Source organism: Salvia miltiorrhiza, chromosome 8 (assembly GCF_028751815.1).
Source record: "Salvia miltiorrhiza cultivar Shanhuang (shh) chromosome 8, IMPLAD_Smil_shh, whole genome shotgun sequence".
Classification (NCBI taxonomy): domain Eukaryota; kingdom Viridiplantae; phylum Streptophyta; class Magnoliopsida; order Lamiales; family Lamiaceae; genus Salvia; species Salvia miltiorrhiza.
In genome coordinates, this window is record NC_080394.1 from 33506008 (window position 1) to 33520799 (window position 14792).

The following is a 14792-nucleotide window of genomic DNA, read 5'->3' on the forward strand; positions in this document are numbered from 1 at the left end:
TGTCGCCAATTAGGAGGATATTATCTACATAAAATGCAAGATAAACCACATCACCGATGACACGAGAGCGATTGACACGTGATGCTTCTCTCCCTCCCTCACGTAACCTTCAGGTTGTTGCACATGGATGTCCTTACCTTTTCAAAGGTAATATATATGACATCCATTTGTCAGACCTCGATGGTTTAAGTGAGCTGCTATGGGTAAAATGATCTGAATGTTCTGAGCATGGCACTGGCGAAAATATCATCATAACCTACACTGGGCATAACCTTTCGCCACCAATCTAGCTTCGAAAGCTACGACCTTGCTCATTCGGGCTTGTCATTATCTTGTATACTCACTTACAACCTAAGGCTTTACTGCCTCCTGTTAGCAAGATTTTCTAGTATACACCCATATTCTTAATGAATTGCTCCATTGAGGCGTGCCAGGAATCTACATTCTCGTCTTCCACTAATTCCAAGTAGATATCTGGGTCGATTATCTTATATTCACTACCAGGGACTGAATCCAAAGATCTTTCCAAGAACATAAATCGATCGGGTTGTCCCACAACCCTCCCACTACAATGGATCTGTGGTGGCACATGTGTGTCAACAGTGTGTGCAGTGTCTTGTGGTACAAAAATCTTGCACACTTGGCTTGGGTGATGGAATCGCTTGTCTAATGTCTTCAATTTCTTGAAGCACACTATCTGACTTGGATTAGTGATTATTCCCATAGTCCACTTCTAAGAATCGTGTGTCATTGCTAATAACCACCTTCTGATTCTTTTGGACTAATTGCAAAGATGCATAACTCATCATCGGACATATTTTTCCAAGAGTGACCTATTTCTTCTCTCCACTACACCATCTTATATAGGGATTACACGGTGTAGTAAACTGGGTTGGAATCCCAAACACTGACAATGAATCAGAAAAGATCATTTCTAACACATTATTGGCCCTTTATCCCCTTTGCCATGAATGCCCGGTCTCCATCTTTTCCTCTATACAGGATTCGCAGGTTCCAAATGGTACAACCTGGATTGAATCCAATGTACTATTTAGACACGAGCCTTTGGATCCTGTTAAGATAGATGTGACCTAATCTAGGGTATCAATATATGTGTAAGATCCTCATGAGAGATTAGCCTTAACTTTTCTCTTTCTTTTGTTCGATGATGTAAATGCAATATAAAGGTATTTTGTCGACAAGTTATAGTGTGAAGAGAGATGTTCAAAAATACCAGAATAGACAATTTTGTCATTTCTTATGATAGAAACACCACTATAAAAAATGACATAAGATCCATCTATTCAAAATTTTGGAACATGATAAGGAACTCTCAAAAACTAATCTATGTCTTTAGGACTTAAAGACAAGTCTTCAATTGCAACAACTGCGACCCCAGTCACGTTGCCTACGAAGACAAACATCTCATCACTTCTCAGCTTCCTTGTCAGCTTATAAAAAGCCATGCAAGGTGTAACAACCATTATCATTATCAGTTTCTCTCGTTATCCACTACTCACAACTGAGTAGAAAATGAGCTGATATGTCTCAGTTACTATAGCAAGTGAAGTACCTTAACCCTTTGCCTTGAGTATTGAAAGAAAAAATCTCCAATACTCAATCTTATCACACTACTACTCCCACTATTTCCCTTGTCATTCTTGCCCCTTGGACCCTTCTTCTTCCCATCATTCGACGAAGAAGATGGCTCTCATTTGGCAATAACAAGTGCTTGCACATCTCTTTCCCACAACTTCCTTAGCCGTAACTAGAGCATTCAACAACTCAAAAGAAGTATTATCTTTCTTGCTCATAACAACATTGAGGCGGAAGTTCTTAATTAAAAGACTTGGGAAGAGAGTTCAGGATAATATCGACTTTTGCCTCACCATCGATACTCCCACTGAGCAAGTCAAGTCCGTCAAAATTTGCATGACATGCTCGTGCACTGAGCTGTGCTCACTCATAAAAATAACAAGATTACTCTCATCAAATTTAAATGAGCAGCTCAGTCCGACTCTCCGAACACTTTCTTGAGATTCAACATGATGCTAATAACATCGTCCATGCCCTGATGTTGGAGCTACAAGGTTTGTGACATTATACTCATAATATAGCATATAGCCACATTATTCGTCTTATGCCACTTTTTATATAATTTCTTTTTCTCATCAGTTGACCATTGTTCGGACCATAAGAACGTGGAGTAGTAAGCAACACAAAAATTGTGTTAGTTTGTGATAAAGATAAAAAACCAAAACTGCGTTTCCATTTTATATATGTGGACTGGTTAAAAGAATTTGTGCAAGAACAAATAAAAAATAAGAGACATAGACATATCTGAAAGTAACGAACATAAAGCACATAATTCGTAACAATAATATTGTAACCTTTTGATAAAACAATATTAATGAAACCTCCAACCGCTCAAAGAATCCCATGTGCAAGCCACGTGGTGTGGACGTTTACACACGAACTCCTCAACCAGACTATACACCTAGTCATTTAATTTCCATCCATGTCAATTAACCTTTTGACAAAGGAAATTAATAGTTGGCACCTTAACTAGACCATATCATCATCAAGAAGAGACTCCTTTGGGAGTTGTACATTGTACTTGATATGATATCTAAGCAATGACCACATTTTAACCTTGAAAATTAAATTCTCGAAATTGACATACTCACTCGGACCATGTCGCTTTCAATTTAATTTTCTTGGTTATCTTATTTAATTCCATTCTCCAAAGTACTTGTGAAAATTACACAAGTAAGCCACGTGGTGTGGACGTTTACTGCATAACTCCTACTACTTTAATGGTTTAAATATTTTTTTATAGAAACCTCATCTGACAAACTTATGAAAGAACAAACATGAAGTAAGCCACGTGATGTGGACGTTTACTCATATTGTCAGTCATTTTGTCTAGAGACCGCATGTGGAGGTCTATATAATTTTAAGAATAAAAATTATTTAAAAATAACCACAATCTAACTTTGAAATTAAATTTTCGAATTTGACATACTTGCTCGGACCATGTCGCATTCAATTTAATTTCTTAGTTATCTTATTTAATTCCATCCTTTAAAGTACTCGTGAAAATTATACAAGTAAGCCACGCTGTGTGGACGTTTACTGCATAACTCTCACTACTTTAATGGATTTAAATATTTTTATAGAAACCTCATCTGACAAACTATGAAAGAACAAACATGAAGTAAGCCACGTTGTGTGGACGTTTACTCACATCGCCAATCACTTTGTCTAGAGACCGCTTGTGGAAATCTAAATAATTTTTAATCATCCATAAAATTATTAATACAGCTTAGTCTTTTTCTTTCAAAAGGTTTGATCATGCTCAACACATAATCCTAAACATGCTAATCTAGAACGCAACATGTAAAACATGCTCACAGAATTCTAAAACATGCTTAAGAAAACGATAAACCTAGCATGCTTGTCTAAGCGCAGTTAATAAACACATATTAACAAGCAAAGACAAAACAGCATGCAAAGAGCATAAATGATTAACACCACGACATGCAAAGAACAAAATTAAAACAATAAAGTTCTTCGTGACCCATTCGTGGAACCCCAAACTTCTAATCTATTACGAAGAACAGAAAAGAAAAAGAAATAAAACTTGGCCCGAACATCTTCATCAGGCCCGTCTTTGAATTTAGGGTTTGGGCCCCTAGGGTTTGAGAATCGGCCACCTAGGGTTTGGAAACCCTAGGCGCCGCCGCCCACTCCTCGACAGCCCGGCGAGGGCGCAGCAGCAGCCCGGCGCACATAGCCTCGGCGTGCAGCAGCAGGCCCCGAAGCAAAGACAACAGCAGCGGCAGCAGCAGCCGAGCGTCGCCTGCTGGGCGCGCAGCGCGCAAAGCGCGCAGGCGCTGCCCCGGGCGCCCACAGCCCCTGCCTGCCACCTTTCTCCTCTCTCGCCTGACCCGCACACCAGCAGCAACACGTCGGCAGCACAGCACGTCGAGAGAAGTCCAGCGCGCGCAGCAGCAGCAGCCTGGGCAGACGGGCGAGCAGTGCAGCGCTGGGCGCGCAGACACGCGTGCGCACGGCCCCAGCACGCCCAGCCCTCGCCCCTTGCCTACTCCAGCGCGGACATCGGCAGCCGGCATCAAGAGCGACAGCAGACGCGCGGCAGCCTGACCAGGCGCGCGGCGCACAGCGTGCGCGCGCTGTCTCGCTCGCTCCAGCACTCCAACTCCAAACTCCGTTCATCCGTTGTTGATTCGTTGTCGTCCTCATCTCGTTCTTCAGTTTTACAGATTACAAAAGAAAAACAAATACAATTTGAAAAACCTAATCTAACCATGAATTTTCTCGTGGTGAAAAACGATTACAACGTCAAACGACGTAATCCACGAATCAACAGACCACGAAGAACAACAGCAGTAAAAATAACGCACATTATTAATCGTACATAAATTAATAATAGCGCCAAGAAATTAATCCTGGGCTCTGATACCAATTGAAGGAATATTAAACTAAATTAATACTCTAATTGCCCGATGATCGTTTCTTGGATTATTATTAATTTATCATACAACGATTAATCCCTAACATGCTCCTATGAATTTAAGTGCTGCACGTTGGAGTTCAGAAATACCTGAAGAATTCAGAAGAATTTGTCAAACTCGCAGCTGAACAGATCAGTCAGCTCCAAGCCTTCGTTTGAAGGCTCAAACGTCCTCAAATCGTAATTCACCCAAAACTACGACTTCTTCGTCTTCGAGAGAGCTTTCCGTGACTGCCTGTTTCGCTTGAATCGGAGTTCTGTGGGGGAAGTTATGGCCGTTTTCCCGAAACTGCCAGAACTTGATTTCCTGCGAAAAATCTGACTCCAGCTCTGATCTTCTGAACTGTATCCCGCTCAAAATCTGACTCTAGCTCTGATCTTCTGAACTGTATCCCGCTCAGCTTTCACCGTTGGATGGACAACGTTCTATGAAAGTCCCAAGAGAGAAATAATGCTCTTCACGTTTCCTGCGCCCCACAGCTCTCCAAAACCCTAATATTTTATCAGTGTGTTTTCCTGAGAGCTGACAGCTGTATTTAAATAATTAAATACGTGTAGGGGGCGCAGATTAGGTGTAGGGAACGATTTCTACTCCTTCTAGGGCTAGGAGACTTTGGGCCAGTCCAGGGACCAGATACAAGGAATAAAGATGGGCCTCAAATAAATTAATTATCCATGGTCAGCCCAGACCATAATTAATTTATAAATATTAGTTCATTCCACTAGAGAACCAATATTGACTTACCCCTTTATTGCCGATGATAAGTCGGGGCTTGTATTTAGACTTATTAAATCCCCGTATTTAAAATATCCGACATCCACTAATTAATTACAGCTATGACAGCTTAAATTAATTAATCTCTTTGTAATCTTTAAGCAGTACTACTCAAACGTTATTATTGCGCCTGAACTTAATCAACCTGCAGGGTTTAGCGCAAGAAACCTTATTGAGCTCCTTAAGGGGATGTCATTATCCTATATCGGATACGGGTACTAATACAGATAATCAAATATCATATATTAACCGCTATCACCCAAGATACTGAGTACTCAAGTTACTATATAACTCTCACTCATAGTAAATCAAAGTGATACACATTAACATATATATATCTGAAATCTTATTAGTATTAAGATTTTATTAAGTCACCGAGATCTTGATTCTTCACTTAAGTCAGATAGAAGAATACATCTCACTGTGGTCCTATCAATACGTTATGACGTACCAGTATAGACAAGTAGTCAAGACAAACTACTTCCATCTATACCGCAGCCTAAACCAATAACTTGTCCTAGAGTTATTTCGGCTGTGATCATATTATATCTCTTAAGGTTATTCCAATTATATGGTCTTCTGTGATCTACAACACACCATATAATCTACTTATATAGAGATAGAGAACATACATATGCAATCATGAACACAATCAGATAGGAGATTAAAATAGTGAACTTAGGAAACATTGTATACAAGCATAAAACGTTCTTGCTTTCAGTATACAAACCCAACAGAGCGCCGGGTGAAGAAGGAATTTTGCACGGACGACGGCGACCCAGCCGACGACCGCCAGAAACTCGGCGACGGGGGCGACCCAGTCGGCGACCACCGGGAAGGTCGCCTGAAAGTGGCAGATTTTGGCCTTGAGCGCGGGGAGAGGCCGCCGCGCGTCCGGGAAACCTTATTTTTATGCGTTTTTCAGTGTTTTTTGAGCTCTAGACTGTATTTTTCCCCTGTGCCTATATATAGGTCCTTTATTTGACCTATTAGACACATCTCTTCACCTCTTTTCTCCATATTTTCAGTTTTAGACTTAGAATTTTAGTGTTTTCATATATTAGCTTTATTTTCCTGCAAGATTCCAGCTGTCATTCAACGTTCATTCCGAGTTTTACATAATTTAGTTTTTACAATTGCTTTCTTTTTAATTATGTTCATGTTTTCTTTTGCTATGTCTGGCTAAGTTCTTTATCTGATTCTAGGGTTCGTAAATAGTTAATTGAATTCATATGATTAATTTGTTAATACCTTTTTGCCTTCCACTTTATGATTCATAATTCTTGGTCCTTAAATTCTTGTGAATTATCTGATCAATAGTTTGCATGTGTAGCTATTCGGTTTGAGACCTAACGGAGATAACTGTTTAGTGGATTCAAGAATGTATTATATGATTTTAACCTTGAGACCTAACGGAGATAGGTGGATCATAAGGAGTCATTCCTAGGAACTTTTGGGAGTTAGTAGATTTTCTTGAGACCTAACGGAGATAGATAATTTACTAATCTACTGTCATTGTTGTTCTATCGAGATTAATTGATTATTTGTATGATCTCTAATCATAGTTGGATTGTAACACCCTAATCTAACTGAAGAATAAAATATAAATTAAAGAAACTATTTAACACATAAAATTCAAAAGTAAGAAATTTCGATCATTTCAAAATCATTTTCGAAAAAGATAAACTATTAAATAAAATACTCCAAACCAAAACTTGAATTTATGACTACCAAACCATGACATAGACACAACATAACGATATTATAACGTATACTAAGTCAAACGTGGTCTGGAAGACAATTTGAATATCCAAAACTATTGCTAAACAAAAGTATTTGATATTGTACAAGTTCAAAAGAAGATAATTTCTTTTGATTCAAAAGGATTCGACGCGCCCATTCGACCCTCCACGTGCCTCCGACCGTTAAAACCTAAAAATGTTAAATATGGGATGAGCATATAGGGTAAACTCAGTGTGGGAACATGCAATCATTGTTCTAGTTAATAAAACGGTAACACATACGGCCATTTCATACATATCCTCAATATGCGCACTGTGGCAATCCAAGGACTTTAAAGTCCCGGACCCTATTTACGGGCCCCTGGCGACATCCTCAATATAATGGTTGCAACCCTGTAACATGTAATCGCATCGTGACAATCCAAAGACCTTTCCGTCCTGGACCCTATTTACGGGCCCCTAGCGATACATAACCTCAAATCGCATTGTGGCAATCCAATGACTGTGACGTCATGGACCCTATTTACGTGCCCCTAGCGATTAGTGTAATTCATAACACATATGGTAAACACATAATATTAAAATGGACAACAATTAACTACAGCATGTATTTAAATAAATTCCCACACCTGAATTTAAACCTCAACTTCAACTTGAATGCTAACTTGAGCAATTTAAATCACCATCACGTCTTAGTCGCGCCGCACCTAATCAAGTAAAATTTAATAATAAAAATGTAAGGGCCTAAATATACTTGAAAATAATTTACTACTTTATAAGATCTATAAAAATATTGGTTTATGTAATAAAATACAAATAAAATATTTTCTTATGAAAAATCAGCTCAACTTTAGATCTAAAACTAAATCCGAATTATAATTCTGAACAGATTCAAATTTAATTAAAAAGCAAACTCAAAATTTTAATTAATAAAGTAAACCCCAAGTTTAAACATATTACTACTTCAGCCCATAATAAAATTAACTTAATTAGGCCAAACCATTTAAGGCCCAATCTCATTCTCTCTCATAAATCACGTCAACACCTCCCCTTAATCCCCTATTTTATTATTCTTCACCTCACCAACTCACACACACAGATCACACGATAGTATGACACACACACCAGCACACACACTCATTGTCCCTCCCTCTCTCCTCCGGCTCCTCCGCCGCCGCCGGAGTCGTGTGAAGGGTTGTATACTGAAAGCAAGACTTTATGCTTGTATACATTGATTCCTTAGTTCACTGTGATTCTTCTATCTGAAATATTGTTATTGCATAATACTATTATAGTCCAATTTATCTCATACTATAGATTATATGGTGTATTGTAGATCACAAAATATCATATAATTGGAAAAAGTTGAGATATAAATTGAGTTCACAATTAAGGCAACTATGGACGAGTTGCTGGTTTAGATTGTAGCATAAATGAATAAATAGTTTGTCTTGGCTATTTATTTATGCTAGTACCTTCGTGTATTGAACAGGATCACAGTGAGATGAATTCTTATATTCTGACTTATTAAGAATCAAGATCTCGGTGACTTAAATAATCTTAACCTTAATTGAATTAATCGGTGTGAATAATTAATTGACTATTGCTTTGATTTATCACGGGTGAGAGTTCTCTTGAAGCTCAATATACTCGATACTTTGGGTGATAGCAATTATTATTTGACATGCGATTATATTGTAATAAGGGTCCGTGTCCTGCTAATAACAGGATGATAATATCCTCTCGAGGAACTTAATAAGTTTATCGTATTAAACCCTGTAGGTGAAATTAGTTCCGATACGATAATAAGTTTAAGTGGTAGCACTCGAGATGTCATTTATAATTAAACGACTGATTAATTAATTAATTGATCGTCAGAGGAATTAATTAATTAATGGATGTTGGATATCTTAAACACGGAGATTAATTAAGTCTAATGCTAGCCCCGACTCACTTAAAGAATAGAGAGGTAAATCAGTATTAATTTTCTAGTAGAATAAATTAATACTTGTGTCTCGATTTTATTCTGGGCTGAATAAGAAAATCGAACACTGGGAGGCCAAACTTTATTCAAGCTAGTAGATCCCCGCTTGGCCCAATTAAGGTTTGTACTCCTTAAGTGGGCGTCCCTCTCCTCACTTAAGCCTTTGGGCTTGGTCTGATTTAATTATGTTTATGGACTTATTATTTAGGTGTGACTAATACCTAGTATAAATAATAAGACAACCCTAAACCTAATTAATAATTCATTCACGTGAGAGCAGAATAGGGAGGAGGAGACGCCAACTTTGAGGGAGAGGACTTGAAGATAGTTGCCACCCAACGTCAAGTCTTACCGTGGGAACAAGTTGGAAGATCAACACTGGAGTCTCTCATCGCCGAAATTGCAAGTAAGCATCGTTCTCTTGTAATAGGCACTTGTGGTTTTTATATGTATTCGTTTGGTATCCGAAGTTGGTCACGGGCACGTGGATCATATGTCACAATATGGTTCCTACATCCGGCACCCCCATCTCCCCCTCTGTCTTCTCTATCTCTGCCCTCTTACTGGAATTAAACCCTCCTCACCGCCTGCCCCCCTTCGCCGGCGACAACAGCCCAACAACAACTGTCGTCGCCGCCGCTCTTCCCTTTTCCAGATCTAGCGCTGCCCAGCCACCTCTCACTTCTCGGTCTCTCTCTCTTCTCTCGCTTTCTCGGCCAGACGGCCATCGACGAAGAACGCCGAAGCCGCTGCCTCCCTGCTCGTCTTCTCCGGTCGTCAACGGAGCAACGACAGCATCTCCGGGACAGCAGCGCCGCCGCCGTCCAACTCCCCCTCCCTTTGCTTGAAATTAAGAAAATTTATTCTATTTTTTTTATTCCAATTTCTTTCTTTTCAGTTGTGATGAATTGTAAATTGTGAGCTATATTATGTGCGTGGATTGATGATGTTTTTTTTGAATTCGAAAATGAGAATTATGGTTGGTTTCTGCATAAACTCTAAATAAGAAATAAAATAGGAGAAAATAACCTGTGATGAAATAAAGGTATGAAAATTTTACAGAAATAATGAGATTACCGATTGCAGTTCTGTAGAGGAAATTGAACCGAATGAAACGAGAAATTTGCTGATCAATTGATAAATGCTGGGGAGAGAATTAAATATATTGAATGATTTGATGATACGTGGCTGAATTGGGAATAGGTGGCTGGAGTAGAATATAACACTTAAACTCTTTTCTTCAATATCAGAATTAAAATTATAAATATCATATGGGTTGATGCTGATCAGATAGAATCAGGTTGGACATTCAAATTTTCTTTTTATGAGGCCCAAAATATAAACTATGCAAATATTTTATTCAAAGTCTAACATACAAAATTATAAAGAAAACATTTATTCATCGTCAAATTACATGTAAGGCCCAATATACAAATTTATATAAATATTTATTTATGATCTAAAATTGAATTAGATATTTGAAAATATAAATTTTTATTTCTAAAGATATGATCCTCAAATTTATTTATTTAACTAATGGCGCGACTAGACATTTCGTGAGCTTAACATAAAATAAAATTTTTAATAGCTTCACAATTTAAATGCTTCGAAATAATTGAAATCTAAAACAATTTAAAATAAATAATTTTAGATAAATAATTTGATTTCGGGCTGTCACATGGATTAAACTAGTAATTATGATTAGTAGGTTGATTATGTGGATTTAATTAATGAATTTACTTCCCTAGGATCAATCGTTTTATTATCTGGTTTTATACCTGCATTTTATTTGCTTTGTTCTAAAGTTTAGTTTTAATTAATTTATTGATCTTGAGAGTTGCCTGAATATTGTTAGAGTTCTCTTTAGGATTATTTAGAGTAATTTCGTTTATCAGTCCTCATGGATATGATACTCTACTTGCTATTTGTTGCTACAATTACACCGTTATAGTTGCGATTTTGTTGCTAATAAATTAGCGATCAGACACCCAAATCTTACTAAAATTTTAATGAAAATTCATGCGAAAAATCATGTATATAAATAAATATTTAATGAGAAAATCATGAAATAAATCTTTATTTAAAATACTTTACTCAAAATAACATCTTTAGGGAAAACTAAATTCAAAATATTTGATTTTCCATTCGACCTTCCACGCGTCTCCAACCTTAGAAATCTGAAAATGTTAAATATGGGATGAGCACACACTGTATACTCAATGTGGGAACATGCAATCATTGACCACGTTAATAAAATGGTAACGCATATCATTTGCTGTAACATTCATAACTGAAAGTCGCACAGTGACATACCAAAGATCTTTCCGTCCTGAACCAATTATGTTGGCTCTTGGCGACTGGTTGCAACCATAACTTTAACATGTAAATTGTATTGTGGCATACCAATGACTTTGACATATTGGACCAATTATGTTGGCCCCTAGCGATATAATTTAACTCACATATAATAAACACATAATATTAAAATGAACAATAATTAATTATGACATGTATTTAAATAAATCTCATACCTTGTACTTAAGCTTAAAATTTATCTGACTAATTCAAATCAATTCAGCATCTCGCACATTTCTTAATTGAATAAAATAAGATAATAATTTATAAAGATAAAATAAACTTAAATAGATAAGTATATATATATATAGAGATAAAGTTTTATGATCGAGGATGAGAAAATATAAAAGCTAACATGACATATATATAGAGGAAAAAAGTGTGTAGTACATGAATCAAAAGTCTAATGTGTAGGCTTAATTACTCAGCACATCATTTCCCCATATCCATGTGACACGTGGGACGGTGGGAGGGGTAGGCTACAGCCTACAGGTAAGACAACTTTTCAAATATATGTATATATACATTATTCGATCATCAATTTTGGTTAAAATAATAATTATGTTTGTATATATAGTAATTTCCTTTATGCATACTTCCATGCAGATTCGAAAATTGCATAATCAAAAGTATTAAATGTGTAATTTAGTTAAAGTAACTATATATATTTATACTCTATTAAAAGGGAGTTCTCAATTTGAAATTGATTTCAAATTGATTTGAATGGTAGTTTTGTAAATTATGAAGAAATTATAGTCATAATTTATGAAAAATATACTCATTTCGTCTACAATTTAAAGTCCCACTTTAATATGAGCACGGAGACTAAGAAAGCTGAAAAATGTGATGTGAATGAAATATAAGGGTAGTTGACTAAAGTAATAAAGGTGTTGTGAGTGGGTCTACTAGTGATAAAGTGTAGTAAATATATTATATAAAAGTAATAAATGTGTTTTAAGGTGGGTCCATTAGTGGTAAATGATAGTAAATATAGGAAAGAAGGAGAGTAAAAAAGTACAAAAAACATAATAAGGCTTTAATTTACGCACAAAAATTTAAGGGTAAGTAGGGCTTTAAATTGTGGATGGAGGTAGTATTTGTTAACCGTTCATTATTATTATTTTTATTTTTTTTAGGAATTAACCGTTCATTGTTAGTGGCCACATCCGTGAACTTTTTTTTACAGGGGGCGCTACTACGTACTAATATTCCATTTGACATATTTTCAAGTAAATATATTATAATAAGACAAAAATTATAAAATTAAGGATTGGTAAATTTTTAATAGATTGATTGGTATATATATATATATATATATATATATATATATATATAGGGAATGGTTAAAATAAGAATGACAAAATCTAGTATACATATATACATATATATATATATACACACACATATATATAGTTTAACTTATGTAACTTTTAAATTCAATTTATTTTTTTGTTAGGAAATATTTATGATATATAATTACAAATTTAAAATACATTAAATCGATTGAATACTTATAATCAAAATATGGAAAAAAATCAAATCATTTTGTAAGACTAATTCTTTTCTTTCAAAGTTTTTTTTTTTATATATTTAGAGCACGACTTTACTAGTCAAAAGCTCGATAAATAAAATATTTTTGAAAACTTCATAATTTGAAAATTCAACAATTTACAAATAAAAATTATAAAGAAAATAAATGATTTTGAGCTGTGACAGAAGGGGTTAAAGAGGAACAGAGGAAAAGAAGAATTTCAGAGAGGAGAAGAAGAATTTGAAAAGGAACAGGGGGCAGAGGGAGACGGCATGGAATGGCGGCCAATCGCCGGTCCTCGTCGGCCCCTCGGCAGCGGCAGTAGTTCTCTTACAGATGGAGAAGGAGATCGCGAGAGAGAGAGAGAGCTAGGGCTCGGTTTAGGAGAAGATTTCCATCTGAGTTTGCAGCGAGAAAAGAAATGGGTCGGAGGTGAGAGGTGGCGCTGGAGTTTAGGGCCGCAGAGGCGGATCTGTCGCCGGATTTTGAGAAGCAACGACAGTGAGATTTGGGGAAGGAAAGCAACGACAGCGAGATTTGGGTGAGAATTTAACATCAACGTTTCAACCCACTTTTTTTAACAATAAATGCCACACGTATTGCTAGATCATTAAATAATTGTCCACGTCGTTGTCGGTCAACTTTAATCATAGTCGGAGTTCTCGCCGTGTGTGTGAAAATTGCAATTAAATCAAAAGTTTATGTATTATGGAGTTATTTTTTAAGATCATGTATAAAATACAAATTTGATGAAACTTCGTGTATTTTCCAGCCATTAACCCATTATATAACATGGTGATTTAAATTGAATTAATTGGCATAAAACAACATGAGACAAAATACATCGTAAGTACCGATTTCTATCTCTACGGACATTACAACTATTATACAAAAATATATTTTATGCGATATTTATTTATATATTTAGTAATTGTAAAATTAAAATTTGAGAGTAGTTTGAATTACTGATGCATTGGATGAAGTAGAGTCTAGCTGTTTATTTTATTTTATTTTATGATGATGCGAAAAACTTGTAGTCTCTTTTCGATCGAAGTGCTAAGTGCACATTGAGTAATTATGTTTTTATGCGACACATTTAAAAATTTATTTGAGTAACTATGTCTTATAAGCTTAGACAATTAAACAAGGTTATCTGTGTGTTCGATATTTCAAATTATTTAATTAAGAGGATACATGATAAAAATTAATGTCGTCTCTTATTTTTCTATTTTTGTTTAAAAAAATCTTAACTCACTCGTGAGATAATTAATTTTAACGAAATTATTTATTATTATTATTATTATTATTATTATTATTATTAATTATTATTACTTATTTTATTTTTATTTATCGATCTATTTTTAAATATGAATATCAAATAAGTGCTAATAGTAATAAACTCAATTTAGAAGACATTGGTGCGATTCCAACTTCAAATTTTTGACTTTAAGAATAGGGCAAATGGTTTTTAATACCCACTTTTATAATACATCTATCAAATCTACCCACCTATTTAAAACATCTATGAAAAATACCCACTTCATAGTGAAATACCACTTCTACCCTTATACTTAATTTCTCTTTATCTCCCATCTTTTGCCTAATTAAGCTTGACTAGTATATCGGCTGGAAACTTTCCTCGTGCCCGATAGGTTACTTCGGTAAACTGGGTCTGGACTGTGTGACAACGCCACGTACTGTTAAGCAAAAAATGAATTAATTGGTAATTGTTCAAATTGATCCCGCGCTTCTCAAAATGGTATCAGAGCGGGTTTTTATAGAGGAATTATATAATTTTTAGTTTATTTTATTATTAACCCATGTGGGAGGAGACTCCATTAAAAGTTTATGGATCCGGACGAGTGTCC

General features: G+C 35.8%; 2 long non-coding RNA genes across 2 annotated transcripts; one reads left to right on the forward strand and one right to left on the reverse strand.

Annotated features, from left to right (window-relative positions):
- Positions 1 to 6946: 6946 nt before the first annotated feature.
- LOC130997826 (uncharacterized) lies at positions 6947 to 12627 on the reverse strand. Its single transcript, XR_009093223.1, has 3 exons — positions 10116 to 12627; positions 7337 to 7761; positions 6947 to 7244 (listed from the first exon to the last, which is right to left on the reverse strand). It is a non-coding gene; the product is annotated as an uncharacterized LOC130997826 (long non-coding RNA).
- LOC130997827 (uncharacterized) lies at positions 7774 to 13699 on the forward strand. Its single transcript, XR_009093224.1, has 2 exons — positions 7774 to 9444; positions 13110 to 13699. It is a non-coding gene; the product is annotated as an uncharacterized LOC130997827 (long non-coding RNA).
- Positions 13700 to 14792: the final 1093 nt, after the last annotated feature.